General features: G+C 42.4%; 1 protein-coding gene across 4 annotated transcripts in view; it reads left to right on the forward strand.

Moving 5' to 3' along the window:
- MYOCD (myocardin) overlaps positions 1–22,315 on the forward strand; it is a 218,348-nt gene that overhangs the window by 41,102 nt on the left and 154,931 nt on the right. The window lies entirely within an intron of this gene.

Below are 22,315 nucleotides of genomic sequence, written 5' to 3' on the forward strand. Positions count from 1 at the left end.
CAGGAAAGTTAGTTCCCATACTGGAAGAAGGATATCCATGGCATAGGATGTGATTTCTGGATAAAGGTGATATCCAACACAATTTAAGTATTAATGCACAATATAGATCTGGTACAGAAACATGTCCCAAAGCTTAAGAATAGGAGCATGCTATTTGTTATGTAGTGTAACTGTCTTTTTCTTTTAGAGTATATGTGTCTTACGTTTATGATACCTTAGCCCACAATCCTAAGATCATTTAACCCAGGGAGTAAGTCCCAATGAATTCCATGGGACTGACTTCTGAATAAACATGCTTAGGGTACATGCTCACATATACTGTTTTTGGGGGGGATCTTTTTCTTTTTCTTTCTCATTGCATTGTATTCTGCGTATGACAACCTCTTCATTCATTTTTTGTTCTGTCCATGTATACATATTTGTAGGTTTGTTTATAAACATCCCTATAAAAACAGGGATTGAAATGGCAGTATATAAAATATGTTTTCCATAATTAAAATATGTTTTAGAGTAGAAAAATGTCCATTTTAGGTGCAGGGGACACTGACTTTATAAATAAACATTTAAGATAAACATTAAGATGGCTACCTTGTTGTTCATATGCACTTGTGTGTGCACACCCGCTTTGAAACAGGCTCCCACACGGTAATTTTAAATAGCACAAAACAAGCAAATTCTCCAAATGCTATTTATACTGGCAGTGCAGTTGATGATGTCATTGCCGCAGCAATCACAAATTTTGTTTTCTCGCAATAAATGTGATGGTTTTTCCCATTAATCGTTCAGTACTGGTCATGTTCTGTGCAAGACTTAACAACCAGCTCATGTTCTGCTTTGGCTGGAGGCTCCCAGGGTCCTGTTCTCATCACCTCGCTTCACCCTCTGGCAGGCAGCTTCTGCCAAGGCAGGGCCCTCTGGCAGGCTGCCATATGATAGCTAGCAGACAAGCTGGGTACCCAGTTCAGAGCAGGGATATTTCATACGACTGAGAATGGCTGATCAGGTGCAGAGGAAAACAGGGCAACACCTCTGTGAGGTCTGGAGCTAGGCTTTGACAAATCCGTCAATTTCTGTTTCTCTCACCCTCCCCATCTTAAGTTCATTTCACCCCATTTCTGCATACGTTTGCATATTTTTAAAATGTCACCATTAAAAGTTGTATGCATTTTAATGCATGTTTCTCCTAATATACTCATTTTTGTATGCAATTTTGCCTAGTATATACATTTTTGCAAGCAATTTCCCCCTAATGGAATGCATTTTGTACATCGTTTTCCCCTGTACAAGCATCTGGGTGTGTGTTTTTCAGTAGTACAGCAATTTTTGTGCACACTCTTTGATTAGATAACCGCACTGCAAAATTCAAATTAGTGTGAATTTCAAAAGAGCTGTGTTCTGGTTTGCATGTTAGTTTGGGAAGTGCAAATTAGGTAGGTTCAAATTAAAATGCGAGCAGAAATTTCCCACCCCTAGTCTGGACCATGATTGCTACAGAGTAGCCTAGACTGAACAGGAAACAGGAAGGCAGATGCTATGGCATCCCTTCTTTTCTAAAGTTCCACATTATCTTCTTGTCCTCTGCATGCCTTACGAAGAAATGCCACTATTGTGGTATATGAGCTTCACCACTAATGCTGCATTAATTCACAGTTACGATGTCTGTCTAGCCTTAACAAATTCTGCCCCATCCTTCTGGTGCCCATGCACCACTCAGGGCATTTCAGAATCACTGTACAATAAAATATATTAAAATACAAGAACAAAACAATAAAAAATACATTGGGAGGAATTCAACTCAGCACTAAGGAAATTGCTCTGGCAGCACAGACATTTCTGCTTGCCTGATGGAATGATCTGTCCTCTCTTCCCTCTGTGTGCTGTCGGGGGGGGGGGTTATCCTGCCCCTCCCCCAAGCAAATGGGGGCATGGGAGGCAAAGGGAAGGAAAGTGGGGGAAAGTTCCATTGTGCTAGTGCAACTTTTGCATGGGCTTCTGCTGGCAGGGATCCATAACTACACAACAGATAGAATACATAACATTAAAATCCATTTAAAAGCAACAATGGCAGAGACCACAGTGAAAATTGATCTTAGCAGGCAAAAGTCTTTCGGAATAAAAATGCTTTTGCTACATTGCCAAAAACAACTGGAGAGGAAGCCAAGGTATCTCACAATACTGGTGCACCCACCAAAAAGGCCCTACAATGAAGCAATAAGGGGGTCTGAGTAACTTAGGAAGAGTTTGTCTTAATTCTTTTTCATCAGTTAAGCTTGGAAAGCTTTCCAAGGACCTTAATTCCAGAGACACCACTTGGCCTCATGTGCCAGAGGTTTTGCAATCTGGAGACATGCATGTAGCACAGGCCTCACTGAGACCTATCCTACCATCTTTGTAACTGTTCACAAAGTATTTAATGCCAAAAATCTGTTTCTGTTTAAACAGAAATGCTCACTGCGGCAGTCTAAAACCCCAGCTTTGTGGCATCTTGTTTTGCTGTGCAATGTTTGGTTATTCTCAGATTGGCATATTCCTGGAATAATGAAATGATGTTGTATTGTCTCATTGTATCAACATGTTAAACATATTTGTAAGATTTTTCAGGGGGTAGGGACGCTGTCATTATCAAGACAAATGCCTTCTAGTGACGATATAATCCAGTGTTTTTGTATTCTCCCTAAGAAGCAATAAGTTTAAACCACAGATAAACAGGAGATCTTGCACATAATATGCTTAGTTCAAAAGCAATTGATTCCTCAAAGAAAAAAATCATTTGCTACCAAACCAAACAAATCCATCTCCCATCTCCTATGAATGGCAGCTGTACTAATTCATTACTCATAAAAGGGCTTCAGATGTTATAATTCAAGGAGGAAGGAAGTATGAATGACTGTCACTTTCTGGTGTTTGGACCTGTTTGCATTGCATTTGTTTATTTATTGTTTGACTTGCATCTGTTTCCATGGTTCTTAAAAATGTATTCTATGTTTGTATTATTATTTATTTTAATAGTGTATTTGCCACTTTCCCACTCAAAGTACAGAAAGTGGTTTACAAATACTCTGCCTCAACTATTAATCATTGTATTGTAAAACTAACTTGTGAGAAGACATTCTGAAAGCCAGTGTATAAATCCACAAAAAAAAATTAACAGGACACCTAAGAGATAACAGTGAGGTTGGTCTTAATGATTTTGTGTGCGCACGCATGTGTGCCTCTCAAATTCTTTTTTTGCATCCCCTAGTTTCTTCAAAACATTTTTTGGCCAATGTTTGTGTTCCTTTTTGTTCCCTTCATTTGGAAAAGATTTCAATTTTTTGAAGGATACCTTCTTGTCTCTAACAGCTTCTTTTGACTCTGCTCATTAACCACACCAGCATCCTCTTGGCCCTCATGCTACCTTTGCTGATCTGTGGTATTCACTCCAGTTAAACTTCTAATATTGTATGTTTAAAACAACTCCCAAGTATTTTGGAGTAACTTGGCCCTCTTGACTTTGACTTTCCTTTTTACCAATCCATTCATTTTGAGGAAGCTTCTAAAAGTTGCATTAAATCCCAGAGAGCTGCTGCCAGTCAGTGTTGATAATACTGACTAGATAGATCAATGGGCTGACTTCCTAAAGCAGCTATTTGAACCATGACAAATGGTTAAAGCACACACACACACACACACACACACACACACACACACCGCCACCATGCCACAGGCCTGTTCTGGTGCCATCCTGTCCCACCATTTGTTTTTGTTTAATCCATACAAGGACTGTAGATGGGAAGCATGTCATATCTAATTTCACCCTCAGCTGACCTCAACAGATAGCAAGCTGCTATGTACCATGTCAAACTATTTGCCCATCTGTATCAGTATTGTGTCTTTCGCAGTGTGGTGTAGTGGTTAAGAGCGGTAGTCTCATAATCTGGTGAACTGGGTTCGCGTCTCCGCTCCTCCACATGCAGCTGCTGGGTGACCTTGGGCCAGTCACACTTCTCTGAAGTCTCTCAGCCTCACTCACCTCACAGAGTGTTTGTTGTGGGGGAGGAAGAGAAAGGAGAATGTTGATAGTGATAAATCCAAACTCTTCTTTCCCATTACCTGTTGCCTGATTTTGCTAGCTAGCGATTGCGAACGGAGAGGCCATTTAGGAAAAGTTGTTCCATTGGATATATCAAATCCATAATCTGTAGGACTTTAAATGTTGTAAGATGCATTTGGAACAGAGCATGGAACCAAACAGGAAGATTGTAAACAGCAAACAACAACAGCAACATATATCTACCTCCACAAACTTACAAGTAATTGCACTGAAATTTCCAAATAGTCTTCAAGGGCACCCCACAAAGAGATCATTACATTACATTTAATCGTCTTGGTCTAGCCAATTATTAAATTACTCATGGTGAACTCAGTCACAAGATGACTGCAAAAGTAAAAAAAGGCTATGAATCCAGACTAGGACTCTGGATTGTGAAGCCAAGAGATGTAAGTTGGCAACAATTAGCTTCTATGAGACTTTTGGAGAAAGAGAGCAGAGAGAGATGGGACCAAGGAGCTGAGCAGTAAAGAGTTTTGAGAAATACAGGGAAAAGGTCAGCAGAATAATATTTCTTTGCACTGATATAGTACATGTCAAGTGTTCAAAGCACTTCACAATCATTCTCTCTCATAATGACACTTTAAAGTAGGCTAGCATAATATTGCAGATCAGTTGGGGTATTAGTCTTAGTGAAGCCACATTTCTCTAGCAAGTACCTAGCAGAAGTGAGATTTCAAATCAGGAATAGGTCACATTTTTAGTAATGGCACTGCACCAAGTTTGCAGGAAGAATATGCTATTATTGCTTGATTCCAACCAGGCATTCAGTCATGATTTCCCAGTTATTAATCACCTAAAGAACTGAAGCACATACTTTCACAAAGGTCCAGTGGTAAGTCTATGAAGAAAATCCCAAGTTATGCGAAATACCTCAAGACCCTGGACAGCTGCTGCCAACCAGTGTAGACAAGACTGAGCTAGATAGATCAATGGTATGATATATAAGGCATAGAGACAAATAGATGCAACAGTACTGTTCATTCAGCAAGCTAGGTCCCAGCAGGTACTTTGAACAACAATGACTACCACTAGTTTAAGTGAGATGAACTTCTAGAAGCTTCAGGAGAAAAAGAGAGAGGGGGAAAAATTCTGTGATTCACTATGATGTCTGCACATGAATATTTTTACCCTGAAGGAATGCAGATGCATTTTTGCTCTGTTAGAGCACAGTTTTTAGCAGACCAGCAATGATGCACTGTACACAGACCATATTAAAACACAGTGTTCTCCCGAGAGTTTTCCACAGCATTTTCTTCTAAGTACTTGTTTTGTAATGGGCATTTTATTTGTTTTTGCAGAGACTCTAAATAGTACATGTCTCAAGAAAATCAATGTGCTGTTCCTTTATGGGCTGGAATGCATTTTATTAAAAGTCTCTGTATTTAGTTTTTAAAAAGTATTTGTGCTGGACCCAGTTCATCCCTTTTCAGAATAAAATACGGTCCACCAGGTAGTCATTCCTTGGTGTTATATTAAGATGGCAATTGGAATTCCCAGTTCTCAAAGTGGCCATGCATCATGCGAAGGCCAGTGGAAACAGGCTGAATGTTGCTCCACATGGTGATCAAAACATGTAGAGTGTCCTTACTTGTATGGAGTTTCCCCTCCCTTCACCAGACACTTCTGGAAGTGCTTGGTGGCAGCATAAGGAGAAGGAGAAGAAGAAGAAGAAGAAGAAGAAGAAGAAGAGTAGTAGTAGTAGTAGTTTGGATTTGATATCCCGCTCTATCACTACCCGAAGGAGTCTCAAAGCGGCTAACATTCTCCTTTCCCTTCCTCCCCCACAACAAACACTCTGTGAGGTGAGTGAGGCTGAGAGACTTCAGAGAAGTGAGACTAGCCCAAGGTCACCCAGCAGCTGCATGGGGAGGAGCGGGAAGCGAACCCGGTTCACCAGATTCTGAGTCCACCACTCTTAATCACTACACCACACTGGCTCTCAGTGAGTTTCTCATAGAAACTCTTCATGATGGGCACAGTCCAGGTGACAGGCCACTGGCATATGGTGTATCCATCATGCACAGGCTGTTTCAAGGGGCTTCCAGATGGTGGTCATAACATGCCAAGAGGCCTCATTGTTTCATAAAATATATCCAGTTGCCCTTGCACTCCCACTGTGATACAAGCAACTGAAGAAAATTACAACTACACCAGTTACTACCCAATGCAAAAAAAAACCCATGTCTCGCCATATCAGTCTCTACAGCCACAACTATAGAGTAACTCTCCGATGGTTTGACTTCATCCCAAAAGGTGCTCTGCACCATTGTCTCCCAAAACAGATGGATGCCAACCAACTGACCTGAAGAACATTACTTGTCCTATCCTACTATATCATCTCCTCAATGCAAAAGTTTAGCTCCTGTCCAGATGATACATCTATAGAAGGGTGAAAATTCCTCATAATAGTCAAGCAAACTGCCTAAAGTCAAGCTATGCTTTAAAGCATGGGTAGGCAAACTAAGGCCTTCTATCCAGCCCACGGACTCCCTGGGAATCAGCATGTTTTTACATGAGTAGAATGTGTCCTTTTATTTAAAATGCATCTCTGGGTTATTTGTGGGGCCTGACTGGTGTTTTTACATGAGTAGAATGTGTGCTTTTATTTAAATTGCATCTCTGGGTTATGTTATTTGTGGGGCATAGGAATTCATTCATCCCCCCCAAAAAATATATATATAGTTTGGCCCCCCACAAGGTCTGAGGGACAGTGGACCGGGCCCCTGCTGAAAAAGTTTGCTGACCCCTGCTTTAAAGCTTGTTGGTTTCTCTGCCCCGTAGTAACTCCAGGCAGGTTTTTCAAGAGATCCCATTTCTGTTCTGTGTTAAACGCCACCTTGTTTAAGAAAACCATAAGGAAATTAAAATGCTTCTCCGTATCTTGCATTGAAGGAAGCAGAAACAGATTATTCTTTATTGGTTCCAAAGATGAAACAGACTTTTATGAAGCGTTTCAATCACAAATCATTCGTCCACATCACATAAATTAAAACCCCATATACCGCAAAAGGCAGAGAGCAGTTCAGCATTTGCGCATTATGCTACATAAGCCTACAAGCAAAACAAGAGCAGGCATATCACAGCTGCCAATTCAAGGCTGGGATTGTGTAAATAGCTGAAACTTTTCACAGAGGTTGTAAATTGCAAACTGTAGAACCGTTTCCAGAAATAACAATGTGCTTTTCCAAATTATGACTGTTCACTTTGACGGCATCCTTTCTCCCTTCTTTTCTAATGGCGGGATGCTCTTGTCTGAAATAATGAAAAGCTTCAGAACCTCCTGTTTCTGAGCAATCTGAGAATTTCCTCTAGTCTAGAAGATTCTGTAAAGAGGTTAGAGCCTCGTAGCTAAACACCTGGTGGGAAGTCAAAGCATCAGCCTGCAAGTTCTAAATTTGATGTGTGTGTATGTGTGATAAATCTATCATATCAGGTCTATTGGCTATTTCCTACCGGACTTTTGTTCCCATCCATTTTTCACGTAATGTTCCCATCGTCTGCTGTAGTCAAAGGGTTCATCATGAGGGAAATTGTTCCTGGATCAGACTGTTGCTAGAGAGTTACACCTCTGAATGCCCCTGCATGGGAAATCCTGCCTAAAATCCCATATGTAGAACGTGAATATGTCAAGAAGCAGGCTAGATTAGAATCCTTCCTCATGTCAGTTTGTTTTTTTGTTTTAAAATAAGGGGAGTTCAGGCAGTCTCTGCACCTGCCTTCTGTAGTGGTACAGACCAGGAACAGTTTTACCACCCAGTTCTGAATGCTGCATTTTAAGAAGGAAATTGACAAACCAAAACAGGTTCAGAGGAAGGATTACTAAGGGTATGGTACAAAAGTTTTATGAAGAAAATTTGAAGGAACTAGGTTTGTTGGAGAATGGAACACTGATGGCGAAGAGGGAAGGAGGGACCTGATAGCACTCTTCAAATACCTGAAGGACTGTCGGATAGAAAAGAGCAAAGATTTGTTATCTGCTACCACCAGGAGCTGTGTGTTGAGTATTGTAGACTTAATTTTATATAAATGTGTGTAGTGGGGGCAGTAAAGATAGCCCCGTACAGAAAGAAAGAGGCATGTATGTGACTGCATGGATTAAAACAAGGAAAGAGAGAAATACACTAGTTTATTTGCAAGCCACGACAAGCTTGCTTTCCTTTTGAACTGTATGATACAGGTGCTTTCTTTATCCATGCATACACTGTTTAGCAAAGGCCAATGCTAAAGTCATTCCTTGCTTCTCCTGGTTTGTGGGAAATTATTAAGTGGATGGTCACTGCACTCATCTTGAATGGAATCTAAAGCTGATAGGGATCAGTAGGTTTGAGGAGGCAGGATGCCTTTGAATGCTAGTTGCTGGGAATCACAGGTGGGGAAAGTACTGTTCTACTCAAGTTCTGCTCAAGGGCTTCCCATGAGCCTCTGGTTGACCACTGCAAGAACAGGATGTGGATTGGATGAGCCTTTCACCTGATCTTGCAGGCTCCTCTTGGGTAAAGTGAATCATTCAGTGCAGAAATAGGTCAGGATAGCCTCAGGTCCTTTCCAATACTACTGTACCATCCTATGATTTGAAGAAGATCTCATTATAGATAATTTTAGCAGCTGACTTAGTTGCCTCCTGTGGCACTGCCACATTAGTGCCTTCTACTTCTCTAAATAAATTCTGCACTAGGTTGCTTGAGGGTAAAGCATTCATCTGGAAAATTCATTCTCATGCACATTTCCATGCCTGTGCCCAGTGGTATAACATCAGGTCTCGGGAATTCTTCCCCACTGCACTTTTTTGGGGGTGGGTAAAGATGTTTCTATTTAATGTGGGCTGCTTTGCCCCTCCAGAACCATTTCACAAATAGTTGGTTTGTTGTGTCAATTGCTGCCCTTTGTGGAGAGGAAAAGCAGCATCTGGAGAACATAATGGGTTCTTGGCAGAGCTGTGCCTGGGAGGCCTCTACGTCACCCCAGCCTAGCGTGGCAATGTGCTCTGGCTCCCCACAGCCTTGCTCTGGAGATTGCAAAGCTGTACCCAACAGCATTATTCTGTGGTCAAAGCCAACCCCACTGCGGGAGACAAGCGCCGCTGCTGGCCTGGCACCTATCTGCATAATGGAGTACAGGCTGTTCCGTGATGACCTGTGGTCAAACAAATACAATTCTACAAAGCTGGTGAAAATTGAACATAGGGTTAGAAACCACTGGGTGTACCCTCTGTGAAAAGGGGTACATAAATGGACTATTGGAGGGCCCCAGATTGTTGCATCTTAGGTCACAGAGCTGGAGCTGGGGATACATTTGAACATGTGTGGAAGCCCATCCAGTGAAGGAGGTGACTGATTCACGCTGGTGGTGCAGTGGGGTTGGTAAAGGTTTCCACTCTAACTCAAAATGGAGATGGGGAGACTATTTTCAGGAAGGTACCATGCTGGAAATTGTTAATTTGAACAAATTGCCATCCATTTGGAGTTTTTAACATAGGGAAATATTCAAATCATTCACTCACTCTCGCATACAGTCAAAATGTACATCAGACAAACCTCTCACAAACATGCATTGTTGGATGTTTGGGTTATTATTTTTTTAAGTTATAAAACGCCTCTCCCAGTGTGGTGACTGAAAGGCTTTTGTGAGCCTGAAACCAGAAAAGAAAGAACACAGTTTAACATTTTCTGCTTAGCCATGGTTTTGGATGGATTGACCAATGTAAATGCCGCATAAAGAGAGGGCAATGGGATTTGAACATGACATCTTCACTGGGTGACTGGCCCCGGGGAAAATAAGTTTAGTTTAGATAGCAGCATGAAATCTTTGAACGTTTACTAGTAGAAAAACAGAATGCTGATTAATGTGAAGGTATTGTACTTCTTCTGAGGAGGATCTAAGACTGTCATCATGACGAATGACAACGAAGGCAAAAGGAACCACTTTAGCCTGTCGGAGGAAACTGCTTAGGAATAGTGAATGATTACTAATCCAACAACTGGCTAATGGAGGACAGATATGGGGAAATCCTGCCTTCCTGGTAATAAGATCTATGAGTCTGTGGAGTAATCTCCCAAGGGATGAAACGGAATCCCCATTACTGGCAGAATTTAAAATTGGAGAGGGGCTTGGGAATCTACTGCAGGAGGGAAATGTTGTGTCTGTGTGAAAATCTAGTTGGTTTAGAAAAGAGATGTTTACCAGACAGATATGTATTTTTGTATCACTTGGAGGTGGCCTCGTTGGAAGATGAGAACGTTAGGTCAGGGAAATTAACTGTAGTGGACAAAGTTCACAGCAGATGGAACTTTGATGACTTCCATGGAATTGTGTCAGGCAAGAGCATAAGAACAGCCTTGATGTTAGGAATATTGGTCATTTTACCTTATCATCCTATCTCTGATCATGGCTCATCTGTACTGTCTGCATCTGCACATACCAATCATGGAGCGAAATACTATTTTGTATTCTGCCACAAAATGTTGCAGTGTAGAATGCCCTGTTCAGGGTTCCAGCCATGCCATCTTCCAGGATATTTCACCCCTACCCCCCACAATAGCCAATCAGCATTATGTGCCCACCTGTAAAGGTTTTTTGAATTTCTGCATGTCTTGTGGTCCCATCCGCACCCCCCGCCATCTGACAGTGCCTCGCCTTTGTACATGAATGGTGCCATTTTAGCTACATAAGGATTAATAACTGGAGAATGAGCTTACTATTACCATATAGGATTTCCAGAAATGTAAGAACTGAGAGGCAAAAGAGTATCAGTATCAAACTTTATTTCAGTCACAGAGCAGCATAAGATAAAACATATGGATAAACTGAACGCATAAGAGAGGCAAAAGAAAAATGGAGATGGAAGAAATAACCAAGATGCAAACTTGCAAAAGTGGCAAGAAGGCTCCACACTTACAAATGGTTTCCAATGTGATATGAGCTGTTCTACTAATCCATTCTGAGAAGTCTTCTAAAGGGCTTGTCCACATTTGAGCATTGTTTATCTATTAAACCACTCCCCCCCCCCGAATTAGAATGGAGTTATTCACACCTGCATGCATTTGAATCTGTAAGTGGTAAGTAATTTTGGTCTTTCCCATTCATACCAGAAGGCATTCCCTTTCCCAGCCTTCTAATTGTGTGATTATATTATGCTAGTTAAGTACCAACAAGGCATGTGTGCAGGTAGCTGTGTGCATATTTTATTAATATCACTTTTTTAAAAAAATCCCTGCCTAAGAAGTGTGCAGAAGTAAACTGTATTTTTTGGGGGGTATTTTTTTCTGGTTTTGTCCAAATCTGAAGGATAATAATAATAATAGTGTTCCATTCATGAATACACGAGAAATAGTTACAAGCAGAGAAAAGAAATGAAAGCATTAAGAAAATGGTGGGAATGGAAAGGGGAGTAAGAGAAAGTGACAACTGATCCACGCACCAATCGAAAAACCAAAAAGTCTGCAACCCTGAGTGGAGCAGTTTGGAGCCTAATTCCCCACAACTTGTTAAATTATCCCTGTATTGAGTAAACCTGAATTTACAGAGGGAAAGCATTGAGATTGGTGTTGTTTGAGGGTCATATCATATGGGCTATGCAAATTAAATGGGAATGCAAACAGCAGCAAGCACACGGTAAACTCTAGAGAGGACAAGCCCTTAATCAAAAGCAAAGTCAAAGTAAACTTCACTGTTATGTGAATTTATTCCTTTCTCATAAAACTAGACTCCCAATCCAATAGAGCTGAATATTGGAAGATTTTGGACAGACAGATGGAAATGCTTATTTGCACAACACATCATTAAACTATGTAATTCACTCCCACGAGGTGCAGGGATGGCCACCAGTTTGGATGCCTTTAGAGTGGGATTAGACAATTTCATGGAATATAAGGCCATTAATGGCTACTAGCCGGAATAGCTATGTTCTGCCTCTAGTGACAGAAGCATGATATAGCAGGGTTCTTCTTATGTTAAATAATGTGTTGTTGTTTTAATAGCATTGACTTAATGAGGAGCCACGGAAGATTCTTACAAATCTTCCTCCACAGGTACATTCCGGCAACCATGTATAATATAATCTTGCATGCACATTTTACATCTTTAACAGACTATTTGGACTAGCAGTCATTGATAAATATATATAAATAAATAAATATATAATAATAATAATTTGTACGAACCCATACATTTGTATGTTTCCCTCCTGCCCCATCATAAGGGCAGAGTTTGGGTAAATAATATGCTTCTTATTTTATGCTTGTAACAAGCAGTGTTGTTGATGAACTCACTATTGGCCATTTAATTCATATGCTGCACTTTTAGTGTGCATGTACACCTAAGATGTTCACTTTTTAATTCACCATATAACCATATATGCATTTAACACCACCATTCCTATCTATCACTACTTGTTTTCCTACTTTCTTTTGGTCTCTGGGGGATTTTGCCCAATTATTGCTACCATCCCTTTATTAAATACCATGCTGTGGGTTGGGAAGGGCATTTGAAAAATTAATTAAATTAAAAACAACATATAATACAAAATTCCTAACATGCTTATCGAACGATACAAGTCCTGCCCCATTCCTTTAAAAGATGAGCACCATAATAGGGGCTTAATAAGCCAACCAAAAGGGACGCGGGTAGCGCTGTGGTCTAAACCACAGAGCCTAGGGCTTGCCGATCAGAAGGTCAGCGGTTCAGATCCCTGCGATTAGGTGAGCTCCCGTTGCTCAGTCTCTGCTCCTGCCAACCTAGCAGTTCGAAAGTACGTCAGAGTGCAAGTAGATAAATAGGTACCGCTCTGGCAGGAAGGTAAACAGCATTTCCATGTGCTGCTCTGGTTCGCTAGAAGCGACTTAGTCATGCTGGCCACATGACCCGGAAGCTGTACATTGGCTCCCTCGGCCAATAAAGCGAGATGAGCGCCGCAACCCCAGAGTCATTTGCGACTAGACCTAGCGGTCAGGGGTCCCTTTATCTTTAAGCAACCAAAAGCCCCAATAATTTAGCACCTAAAAACTGACAATGATGGTGTCAGGTACATTTTCCTGGGGAGAATATTACACAAACAGGGCCATCAATGAAAAAGCACCTCCTCATGTAGCCACCATTGGCACCTCCCTCAGATGAAGCACACATAGAAGGACCTCTGATAAAGACCGCAGGGTCCTGGTTGGTTCATGTATGAAAGAGGTGGTGCTTATGCCTATAGTTGCCTGAGACCAAGTGTATCATTTTACATAGGAACACAGGAAGCTTCCATATGCCTAGTCAGATCATTGGTCCATCTAACCTGGTATTATTGGCACTGATTGGTAGACGCTCTCCAGGATTTCGGGTGAGGTTCTCTCCCATCCGTATCTAGATGTACCAGTGAGTGAACCTGGGACCTTTTGCATACAAAGCCTGTTCTCTGCCACTAAGCTACAACCATTCCCTAATGTCATTTGAGATAAGGTAGCTGCATTTCCCCACCTGTTCCTCTTGTCTTCCTACCCGCACCTCCTTTTTAGCACACCTGCAGCCTTTCTTCTTCCAGTAGTAAGGGAGGGAAATGATGGCAGGACTGGGAAAGGGAGAGATGGGAGGGGCCAACAAGGCTGCCACATCATCCACCACATCCACCTGTGCCTACCTGTAAGCATGTGTATGTGTTCTCAAGAATGTGACTGATGCCCATGCACTTGTTCATTTGGACAAAAGTGTGCATCCCTGGGGGTTATTCCTTCCCACTGACTGACCTGCCTCCTGCTGAAGGTGGTGATAGTTGATTGCTCCCCAGAGTTCACACCGCACAAATGCAAAAAAAGCAGGATAAGCCATCTTTCTAAAATGGGGAAGGAGGGGAGTGATGTACTCCTGTGTAAAGCTACAGCACTGCCTTCAGGGCACAGGGTGGGTAGTATCTGCCTGCCCAGCTGCCACAGGGGCTCCTGTTGCCTGTTCCCTCCTCTGGAAAACAAGACTCCGCTAGGCCCTTCCAGTTTTAAAAATAGACCCTTTGCTTATGGAAAATTAAGGATGGATAAGCGGCTCCGCAGGATGCCTCTTTGCTTCTAATTATATTGTAAATCAATTGCTGTGTTAAAGAATCCTGGCAGGCAGCTCAATCCTCGGTGCACGAGGAGCCTTTGTAACTTAAACAAGATGCTTTGGCAAATCCTTCAAGCCTGATTTTCATCAATGGGAGACCAGGGGAGCAATTGGATGATATACCAGGCAGGCTTGGACTCTAGTGGACCTCGAGTTCTGCATTGTATACAGAGATTCACATTGTCTGCTTCTCATTGCTGGCACAGGCAAAGCGTAGGCACTGTTTTGGGGGAACAGTCCACACTCTCTATTAGCCATGACCATGATTAAATACAGAAAGGTCAGGAAACAGAGAAATGCCATTGAAAAAGGGGCAAGATAAAGGGATATGCTTTACTGGACACCTTTGCTCAGTATAGGCTTTTTAGTTTCACAAACTATTCAGAACTATGATTCTGCTAGATGTTTTATCAAACACAAAAGTTTCTTATGCTAACGATACTGTTACACTTGTCCCACTTCTCCAAATGCTTAGGTGTTCCAGGGGTGCTGTCCTTTCCTTGGTTTGGATCCCTTAGGACGGTGGTTGATGGAGGCTTATTGGCATATTGTAATATTTGCATTCATTTAGAAGGTTATGCATAGGTAGAGGCATAGCTCAACACTTCAACAAACAGCCAAAAGCCACAGGTTATATCAGCTCTCAGAAGACAGAATATGCTTGCAGAGTCCAAACTCAGCTTTCTTCTCTCTCTCCAGTTTCTGTCTGAATCTGTGGTCTCTGTTCTTCATGGAGAGACCTCCTTAGGTGAGGGTGGGTGGGAGGTCAGATATTTTCTAGCCATTCATAAAATCTAAGGAATCAGATCCCATGGAAATACATTGCAGATACGTGGCTGTGGCTGGGTCTTCCAATATTCCGTCTGGCACCCTCCTTCCTGTCTAGGAACCAGTTGGGTTCCCATTTGATTCACCTGTCCATGCAGTGGTTTTATTCTTACCCACTCCCCACTGATGTGGAATTGTGTAATGGGAAAGCAGCTTCCATGCTTCTGAGGCACTGTGCAATGGGCAGGGAATCCTTCTCCATCCAAGAAGCTGCAGTGGAAAGTAAAAGAAATGAAGGTTTGCACTATAAATTTAGATCTGTGCTAAATAAAGGTAAAGGGACCCTTGACCATTAGGTCCAGTCGTGGCTGACTCTGGGGTTGCGGCGCTCATCTCGCTTTATTGGCTGAGGGAGCTGGCATACAGCTTCCGGGTCATGTGGCCAGCATGACTAAGCTGCTTCTGGCGAACCAGAGCAGCGCACAGAAACGCCGTTTACATTCCCACCAGAGCGGTACCTATTTATCTACTTGCACTTTGATGTGCTTTCGAACTACTAGGTTGGCAGGAGCAGGGACCGAGCAACAGGAGCTCACCCCGTCATGGGGATTCAAACCACGACCTTCTGATAGGCATGTCCTAGGCTCTGTGGTTTAACCCACAGTGCCACCTGTGTCCCTCTGTGCTAAATACCCCCCCCCCCGAAAAACACACCACAACCTTTGGCAAGGTCATTAATTCACCACAAAGATACTGCATTATATTTGCTGGGAGAGGGACAAAGCCCTAAGACCTTTTGAGGGCATCTTACATTTAATAAATATGAAAGGAGGGGGACATGGCTTAGTGATGCATTGCTTTTCAATTCCTGGTGTTTCCAGGTACTGGGAGAGAACCTTGCCTGAAACCCTGCTGAGCTACTGCTCAATGTGGACCAGGGCTTCCCAAACTTGGGTCTCTGGTTGTTTTTGGACTACAATTCCCATAATCCCTAGAAGGACTAGTGGGCAGGAATGATGGGAATTGTAGTCCAAAACCAGGTGGCCCAAGTTTGGGAAACCCTGGTTTAGACAACACAGAACTAGGTGCACTAATGATCCGACTCTGTATAAGGCAGCTCTTTTTTTTTTTTTTTACTTAAGAAACAAGGCTTGTTCCTTCTGTAAAACTTGGAGTTTCCTCCAAGCCTGCTAATAATCTTTTCTTGTGTGTGGATGATGCTGTTTTGGCTGAGTAAGTGCTAGTACTTGCCTCTGAACTTCAGAAATCAAGGAAACGATCACAGGTTGGCTGTAACATCTCTGTGTGTGGCCATGATGTTATAAATCTAAAGGCATACATCATGGGACGTAGCGCCCCAGCTTATGTAAAGGTGACATCATCAAGGTAGAGTGAAATAAATGGGGCAGAAATCTGCATTCCCCCTTGTCAGGGAGAGCTCTTTTGACGAAGAGAGCAAGTCTGTGCAGAAGCAGCAAGTGGCTGCATAATGCAGAAGCAGCCTGGAAGTGAATGGAAAAAGTGAAGTGTTTTGTGCCCTAGAGCAGACGACTCACACAGACAAAAGTACAGAAAGCTCTTTGCATTCTCAAACCATTAATAAATTCCTCACTCATCTCAATCTAAACATCTGCACAAAGGCGCACATTTGTCAGAAACTGGCTAATCCAGGAGAGAGCAGGCAGCTGCCAGCTTTAGTTGGAAGTTTCATTCAGCTGAGTATCTGAGTATCATTTCATAGCTGAGCATTTCTAGGGCCCATGCACTGCTGGCACTATGCTTGTCAAATGGATGCTGCTGTTGCCCCCTCACTCACCTGCCCTCTCCTGCTGATCCTCATTGCTGTAAAGCTGAATGGGACTGATTGGAAGGAAGATGATAAAGGGTAACAGGAAAAGTGTGTATATAGTCTACTGTGGTCGAGAGCACAGCTTGGTGACATCACCAGTGGTGATGGCCGTACTGTACTTAAGGTGAGCAGCAGAGCAGTGGCCGCTGGTGCCCATTGGAAGGGATAGGGCAGGAGGAAGGGAGGCCAAGAGTAGGAAGAGCCAGAGCCAATGACAAACAGAGCTTCCTAATTCTGCTTTTGTCTCTACCATCCTGAATTCTACAAGGGCAACACAGAGACTAAGGAAGAGGAAGAGACAGGCACTTCCACCCCCTGGTCTTGTTGCTAAGTGGGAAGGCAGGTAGGTGAGAGCCATTAGGGCACACTGAGGTTGGTGGGACGGTCCCTCATTTGCCCTAATGGGCCAACTTCTTTTGAAGCAGACCAGCAGGCAGGCTTTGTATGTCCCAAAGTGACTTACAGCATAAGAGACGGTAAAACTTCATTTAAACCAAACCTAAAACACAATAGGTAAACATGCTCTTCCAAGAATATTTATAAAAGGGCACACCCTAAACACTACATTAAATTATTAGCACTAGGAAGGTCAAGAAACAAAACTCACTACCCATCCAATTAACAATTGAAGGTCTGAGTAAACAAAAATGATTTAGCCTGTCACTTAAAGCGAACAATGATGGTGCCCTTTGTATTGCCTAATGCACTTTTTTTTTGTTTAAGCAGCGATTTGTAGGTTTTTAATTTCTGCTTTGTGAGAGGGTGAAAGATGCGCTTCCTGCCTCTTCTCCAAGGTCTGTGGGGGTTTTCCTTATTACAAGTGCAGTGTGAAACAGCTGCTGCCAGATCCGTACATCTGTGCAATCCATCTGCACAACATATGCTTAATACTGCATGGCAATTGTGGTCCAAAGAGCATCTCTGAGCAGAGCAGGTAGCCATTAGGAAGCCATAAACACAACAGGAAACAGCAGCAGCCCTACTGTCAACTTGGCAGGACTTGTACCCAGTTTGTGGGAAACGACACCTCTGAACAGCGAGGCCAGAGAAAAGTGGTTATAAGAGCTGACAAATAACACTTTGGATGGTTGCTCTTGAACAGCCACCCTGCTCACTTGACACTGTAGAGTTTAACAGGCCAGCACATGTTCTGTGTAATACTGCACAGGAATCATGCCCCCCCCCCCATAGAACCTATGTCAGTAAAAGTATATATTTGCAGAAAACTATTTGGGGCCTCCAGCTGTTAATATAGTGCAAGGTAGATCCCAAAATTTATAGGGCTATTTTTGTGCAGATGTATAAACTTTCTGTTTCTTTCTACCCACAGGGTACAGAAACTGGGCAGCATAGCTATGTTTCCTCGGCTCCCTTGCTTTCCAGGGCAACCATTACTAGCTACACTCATAAATATAGCCAGGTTCATAGTTAATATGGAAAGGCCAGGTAGCAGCAACTTTCTTCTAGCAGCCCCCATTACTTGTGACTCTCGCCACCCCTTGAATTCAATTTTTCCTTGCACCCTTTGGATAGCTAAAAGCTCTGAGAAACCATGGTAAGAATAGGTGTTGAGAACATGTTTCCTGAGGCTAGAGACCAAGCAAGAGTTCCTTTTTTCTTAAGGAGAATCTCTGTTGGCCTGTTGTAATGTTCTCAGACAGGCATGCAAGTCTCAATAAGAATTAATGACTCTCCGGCAGTTTTATGTACTTTTATTTACAAAAAACACATCCAGAGCGTGACTTCTAGCCTGATCTTCTTGAAGGAGTTGATCAGTCTGAATCTCCGCCCCTCTCACAGCAGGAAGGACACCAGATTCCTACCCTTCCCCTCTTGCCCTTCCATTGCACTCTGACCTTGTCCAGTCTTCAAGAATGGGGACTGAGAGACTGGACTTCCCCCTCCCCACTTCCACTAGACCTACTCTCCATCCTCTGCCTCTCTGCTGGTTGCCTAGCAACCCTCTGACTGCCTCTTAACTCTCCCCCTTCTTGAGAGCTATCTGTGTCTGTGACTTCTTTGTGAAGGGAGTTCGAGCTTCCTGTCAGCCAGCTTTTGTCTGCAGAACCGGTCCTCTCTCTCACTTGGCTCAATTTCTGAGCCTGACTCTTCCCCTGCGCTCGGTTAAGCCTGACACCTGTATTGTAAATAACATCCACACTATACTGATGGGTATGGTTTTAGTTTGTTCACACTGGTGCTTGCAAGGACAAGAAAATCTTCTGCCGTACTACAATGGAAATGTAGCAGGGAGTTCTGATTTTTGTTATTTAAAGTAATAGTTCTCACATTTATCAGAATAGCATAGATATGCCCTGATAGAACATGAGTTTTTGGAAGTTGGTTAGTTCTTGCATTTCATGTCCTGTGTTGACAGTCTCACTCATCAGTCAAGGACTATTAACAGAACCTGCAAATGGACTCATGCCCTTTCAGCTACCCTAGGACAGAAAAGAAACAAAAACTCACTGGAACTGTTCTGTGAGTCATATATATTTTTCCTCTATTTGTTTCATGTTGAGAACCATCAGATTGGGTGGAACCTCAAGGGTCATCTATTTCAAATCCTCTCCACTCAGGCAGGATTAATTGTACCTAAACCTTCCTTGACAAATGTTTGGGGATTTTTCTTGTTCAGAACAGTGCGCTTCTTGTCTTTATGTGACAGTTTTCCATTGTCTTGCTTGGAGCATTTCCCTGGCTTTGTACAGACTAAACTTTTATTAAACCAGATATGGGGGCAAAAAAATGTGACTGCAGAGACTGAGGCTGTGGGTGTTTTTCATACGTGACACTAAGAAATGCATCTGAGGTTTTTGTGTGGATGCCGCAATCCACTCCAACCAATTTTTAAAAATAAGTGTTCCGCTTATTCTTTCTTAGCAGTAACAATTTTATCACCACATTTTTCTGTGCCATAGACCCTATGGCCTCTACAGTAAAGAGCTTCTGCTCGAGGGGAGGTATTTGTACGTCTCACTAAAAATATTTTGTTAAATTTTGTAGTGGGGTATCTTTCAAACTTTAACATTGTGTAAACATCTGGATGGAGGAGAAAGATAGAAGTAATCACTGATGAACTGGTACTAAATGGCCCTGGGAGCAGAATGACCTTAGTGACATGTTCAACCCTTTTTTTGTCTTTCCCACACAGTGCAAAATGACAGAGTCTGAAATGCTGCTACATATGCCATATATATAGGTTCAGTGTGCCACTGCTACGAGAAGAGTGAAGCCCAGGCTCCCTCTGATCTGCTTGGCATTAAAGGATTGAAAGGTTATGTAGAGGAAGATATTTATGCCCTTGAGTCATTATTCTAGGAAACCAAATACTTACTTGCAATATATTTATTTCATTTGTGTATGAGCAGATATTATTCAATCTGTACGAAATGAAAACAGCCAGCATTCTCAGCCTGATTGCTCTGTTGTTAATTCAGTTCACAGTTTGACTCTTCAGCCCAAAATAAAATGGCCACATTTGCCTTTCCTAGTGAGTGAACTTTTATAAAGTTGAAGAAAAGCATGCAAGGAGATGCACAGTTCACCTCCTGCCACCTTCTCCTGCTGGAAAAGAAAGCACCTCCTCACAAACACTTCTCTGAAATCAAAGTGGCCCATCTCAAGGAAGTGGTTACAGGGAGCTTTGCTCCCTAACTAGAGAAGGAGGTAAGAACAGATGGAAAGACCAGCCAATGGTTGTAACATAGACCCAATTTGTTGGTTTGCTAGAAAAACGCACATAAAAAAAGAGTTGACATCATTGAGCCCCTTTTGGTGTATGTGTTGTTTAACTCTAAGGCTGTGGATCTATCTGTTCTTCTGGGAATTGCCCTTTTTACACTTCGCTGTGTGGCACTGGTTTGACCAGGAACTAAACCTATTTTGCTTGAGATGCCAGGATGAAGAATTGAGGGTGGGATTTGGGCTTGAATCCTGAACGCATTAAACTTAGTGTGTAAGAGAGGGCAGAATGGAACATGTAAAACAGCTGACCCTACAAGCACGATCATGTGGATCTCATGTTAGGTATGTGTTGGAATTATCCTGGTAGGATAGACTTAATAATACCTTCTGGTCCATTGTCTTACAGCCAAGTTTTGATCTGGAAAGCAAAACAGTGACTGAATAATTTTAGATAATTGAGCCTATATTCCCGCAATCTGTGATTACAGCAAAATTACTTTATTTGAGGGGGGGGAACCCTGAAAAATGAATGCAAAGTAAACATGAATTACAATGCAAATATAGATTGTGCCTATACTTGTGGTGGTCTTCAGACTCATGAACATCTCACATACTCTGGTGTGCATCTACTGGTATGATCTTCATTATGCCAGATATAAGTCCCACATCTGTCTGCATTGCAGACATGGATAGTGCTGTGTCAGCACAAATCTGTCAGGATAGGTGTTGGTAAAGGGTTGCCATGTACTATAGCATTCTTGTTTAAACAGGAACCATCTGTTGCACTGCTAAACTTCCCTCTTGAGCATATACAGAATCATGACACATATACACGGCCTATGAATTTGTTTATACATTACATTCCAGGGTCTGATTTGCTGTGTTTTTCTATTCACAGAACCAACAGGTATTGGTTTTGCTGTAATTACATGTGTCCATTTAGAAAGAAAGGGTAAGGAAGTGATGTGGTGCTTATAGCGACTGCCATTGTACCATATCTTACTTTCCAAATATCGAATCCCTGTGACGGGGTGAGCTCCCATTACTTGGTTCCTGCTCCTGCCAACCTAGCAGTTCGAAAGCATGTCAAAGTGCAAGTAGATAAATAGTTACCGCTCCCGCGGGGAGGTAAACAGCGTTCACCGAAAGCAGCTTAGTCATGCTGGCCACAAGACCTGGAAGCTGTCTGCAGACAAACACCGGCTCCCTCGGCCAGTAAAGCGAGATGAGCACTGCAACCCCAGAGTCGTCTGTGACTGGACTTAATGGTCAAGGGTTCCTTCACCTTTACTTTTATGGCAAATGGCAGGACTCAGTTTAGGAATCTTTTTTTGACACCAGGACTGAGTTTTAGAGTATGTGAAGTACTGTAATAATGAAGAAAGGGCTTTCTAAGCAGTTGCAAGGTCCCTTTTCTTTAGTGCTGCATTATCAAAGTTGTCCCCTCAAACTTGGAGAACAAAGCACATGGCTTCCTAACAAACTTGGGCCTCAGCACCTCAGTCTTTCCAGAAAGCAGGCTCTGGCCTCATCTGTATTTATTTGCTAAGAACAGGTCCTTTCCCCCTCACACTATGTACTAGTTGCTGGTGCCCACCCATTTTCCACAGTGGAGTAGTGTATATTTGAAGAATGTATTCACTTGGCTAGCAGAATGCCAGCTGTCTTTGGTGCTAGATTTTACAGGTTTTCTGATACTTACAGAATTTTGACACGCCTAATAATATAGTATTTGTGTGGCATAATGGAATGCAAAATCAACTTTCATAGCAACAGAGAAATTAACATATCCAAAGTTCTGTAGTGGGACATTCTGACTTTGAGACATCACCATCTTAACATGC

This window comes from Podarcis tiliguerta (assembly GCF_965153285.1).
Source record: "Podarcis tiliguerta genome assembly, chromosome: 2".
NCBI lineage: Eukaryota > Metazoa > Chordata > Lepidosauria > Squamata > Lacertidae > Podarcis > Podarcis tiliguerta.